Source organism: Mus pahari, chromosome 3, assembly GCF_900095145.1.
Source record: "Mus pahari chromosome 3, PAHARI_EIJ_v1.1, whole genome shotgun sequence".
Lineage (NCBI taxonomy): Eukaryota > Metazoa > Chordata > Mammalia > Rodentia > Muridae > Mus > Mus pahari.
The window spans coordinates 154,566,518-154,570,620 of record NC_034592.1 but is presented as its reverse complement, the minus strand read 5'-3'; positions in this window follow the sequence as shown (position 1 = coordinate 154,570,620).

Genomic DNA, 4,103 nt, shown 5'->3' with positions numbered 1-4,103 from the left:
AATGCCGCACCGTCCATCCAAGTCTCCCAAGATGGTGCCACACACGTCTGCAACAGACATAGTTCCCAGTGGGAAGCCCTGGTCCCTGCCACTGTGGGAGAAAGTGCTGTTTCTACGTGTATGCAGAACTGCCGGCTTGGGTGCTGTCTTCATCATGTCTCTCGTTGTGCATGAAGTGCCTGACAAAACAGTGCAAGGAAGGAAGGGTTTATTCTAGTTCACCCTTGTGAGGGATACAGTCTGTTCTGGCACAGAGGTCATGGTGGATGGCAATATGAGGCAGCTGGACTGGGATGTGGAATGCTGGTACCAGCTCACTTCCTCCCCTTTATTCAGTTCAGGGTCTCAGTCCATGAAATGATTCCACAAAGACAGTAGAACTCCCTACCCCAATTAACCCGATCTGGACAGTCCCCTGCGGGTGTGCCCAGGGGTTTCCTTCTACATGACTTATGTATCCTATCAGTTTGACAGTCTGTATTAACCACTGCAGTTTTCCTTCCCTTCCGTCCACATCCTGTCTTGTCCTCCAACTCTTCCTGTCCATCTCCCACTCTCTCTTGCCTATTCTTGGCATGACTCACATTCTCCTTCTAAGTCAACTGTATTGATTTCCTGGGGGACAAAGTCCTACAATCTGGTTGCTCAAAGCAACTCAGCTCAGGAGGCAGAAATCTGGAATTGAGGTTCTGGCCTTTGGTGTGGTCATCAGTGCTTGGCTTGCCACTGTGCTGCTTCAACCTGTGCCCCCTGTCTGTCTGGCCTCTTCCTGAGAGACACTGTGTCCCTCTGTCTGTCTGGCCTCTTTCTGAGGATCACCGTGTCCGTGTCTCCTCCCACTGTGTTCCACCAAGGACGTTTCTTATAAGGAGTGGATTCCTTTTGAGCATATAAACATAATTACATCTTTAAAGACTCTTACAGATACAGAACGTTCTGGGTGGACATGAAGGCTTGAGGGTGGATTGGCCTGTTGTATCATTAACTGAGCCACTTAAATAGAGCAAAGGTGCTTCTGGTCTCAGGGACAGGGCCTGGGTGTCATGGCTTGACTCATGTGTACCGAGTGTAACCTGAGGACATGACTGTTTCTTTGTAAAAGTGATAACTCTGCTTCCTCATTCAGGCTCATCATTCCTCAACAAGGCTGCCAGAAGATGAAGGTCATTTATCCTACACCTCCACAGAGCAAACCACATAGAATGACTGCGTTATCTCCTAATGTACACGCTGAAGGACGCATACCTGCACGGGAGAACCTGCATTAAGTTATTACCAAATGGTAAGATTTGGCTCCAAACAATTTGCCATCCCAGAGCTGAACTCAGTAGTGAGGAGGTTGGCTATTTCCTCAGAGTTGTTTTACAGTGTGCATGGAAACAGGAGGAAGGGGAGCAGAAGGTGGGGGACCCTGAGGGTAAGAGCAAGGTTGGCAGTCTCTCTCCTGTTACCAGACAAGCCGCTGGAGGCGCTGACTCAGCTCAGTCTCCTTGACTAAGCACTTTGGGGTTGAACTAAAGTGGAGCCTGGTGTTCTTTATTTAAACCCAGCTCTTGGGTTGTAGACCATGGAATGCATGCAGTTCCATTCCACGGTTTTTACAGAGATGAAGCCAAGAGCCCTCTTTGTATAATCTATCCTTCCTTCCTTCCTTCCTTCCTTCCTTCCTTCCTTCCTTCCTTCCTTCCTTCCTCCCTCCCTCCCTCCCTCCCTCCTCCTTCCCTCTCTTCCATTCCTCATTCCTTTCTAAGTCATGTTATATCTTGTGCCCTCCCCCAGCCTTGAGCCAGCTGAATCAGACCTTGTTTTTTGCCATAGTCTGCCAGCCCACCTAGGGCTTCCGACCTAAGTAAAGTCTATTGTCTGTCACATCTTCAGCTTCCTGCAAGAAGCCACTACCTGCTGAGCAGCCTGAGCTTGTTGTCCTGATGAGATCCTGACAAGCCATGAGATCCTGGCATGGTGGGGGATGGGTTTCCCCTCCTTTTAAAGTTCAGACTCAAAAAGTAAAACACTGGACCTTGATCAGAAATTTGTCTTGGTCTCATTCTTCTCTCACCGTCGATCCCATACAGCCCCAGCTTTCCTTTCAGGAACCCAGGTCTCCGTAGCCACTGGCGGCTACAATATCTATTTAGCAAAACAGATCATCAGGAACTTCTATGAGTCTATGCCCTCCTCAGCTACCGGCCAGGTTTATAGTCCTAAATGTGAGTGTCCACCTGTGTGCAAGCTTTAAATTCACTGAGGAAACGGTTGGTTACCTTACCCCAGACCAGCTTTGCCACAATTGCAGGGGTAGGCTCGTGTTGCCTGGCCGGTTGGGGCTGCTGCACAGGGAACACCTCTTTATGAATCATCGTATTATTATTATTTTTAAAAGATTTATTGATTTATTATATGTAAGTACACTGTAGCTGTCTTCAGACACTCCAGAAGAGGGTGCCAGATCTCGTTACGGATGGTTGTGAGCAACCATGTGGTTGCTGGGATTTGAACTCAGGACCTTCAGAAGAGCAGTCGGGTGCTCTTACCTGTTGAGCCATCTCACCAGCCCCCATCATCGTATTATTTATTGGGCATCTTCATCATGCTGGGTACTGGGGTAAGCTGTTGATGGGAACTGATTTCAGTTTGTTTTCTCAATGACACACTTTTAGGGCTTAAGTCCATGTAGGGTATAATTGTCCTCATTTTACGGCAGAGGGATAAAGCTGTTGAAAACAGCAATATAGGTTACAGTAATAGCAGATCCCTAGGTGACTTTTAGAATGCACCGTCCTTAAGGGTGTCATAGTGACTGGTTGCTTGTTTTGGGCATGGATACTTAGCGGTTTGGTGCCTTGGTTTTCCTTTCTGTAAAAGGACATAATAGATGCTTTCTACCTTTGGGGTGGTGGGGGGAGGGACACAGGGGGAGATTTAAATAAGAAAAGAATTAAGTAAATAGATGTGAAGTTGTGCCTGCTGCCCACTAAGTCCTCAGCAGATCGGTGTCACCACAGCCTGTCACCATCCTGGTTCCTGCTATGTTTCCACCAATTCCAATGAACAGAGACAAGAACTGAATCATTAAATTGTGTTTTATTCATTGGTTCAGTGTCTGAGAAGGCAACAGGCTCACACCATAGAAGACCCCTTTATATCTGTCTCAACTTTAGCCAGTCGGTTATTAAAGGAGGGGGAGACAAAAGAGCTCTACCGTTCCGCCCTCCCGGAGCTCCGCTCTCCCAGAGTCCCGCCCTCCAGGGGCTCAGTCCTGCCCCTCTGGTTAGCTGGCCAGCCTCATCCTCTCACCTCTCCTTCTCCTGTGCATCTCCCTCATCATTGTCCCTCTACACAGCTGGATAGGACACTCCCAGGGATGGTGAGTTTGTTTAGTATCTGCTGGTATCAGTCCTGTGTTCTCCCAGGTGCCACCTGTGCAGTGTGGGTTTGATGAGCCACTCATAACGCTTATGTTATGTACAGATTCCTTTCTACACTATGTAGTACAAATGCTTCCTTATAATATAGAATGTACTATGTCCCATACATAATATATCCTATATATAACACATTCTATATATTTAATGCCCGATGTATGTCCTGTATGATAAATCCCACACACCATAGCACTGCTACACAATATATCCTATGTAGAATATGCCCTATATTTAAAATATACCCTATGCATTATATCCTATATGTAATATATCCTACCAAGTATCCTGTTAGAATGCATCTACTGTGTTCTGAGAGCTTTGACAAAGAACCACACACCCAGTCCTGAGAGGTTCACTGACCTTCTGAGCCTTGGCTTTCTTTGGTGAACAGGAAGATTAAATCCTCCCTTGTAAGCCTGCTGTTGGAACCGCATGTAATGCCATAGAAAGCCCTGCACATAGATGCTTCAGATGTTGTGAATAACACTGCCGATAGGTACTTTTTGAACAAAGGGTACATCGTAAAAAAAAAAAAAAAAAAAAAAAAAAAAAAAAGATTTTTTTTTTTTACAAAAAAAATAAAGAAAAAAAATGCCACAAAGACGACTTTTCTTCTTTGAAGTTCCTTTTAGGCTATCAGTGTGAGGTAAAGGGCACTCCACGGATGGTTGGAGAGGG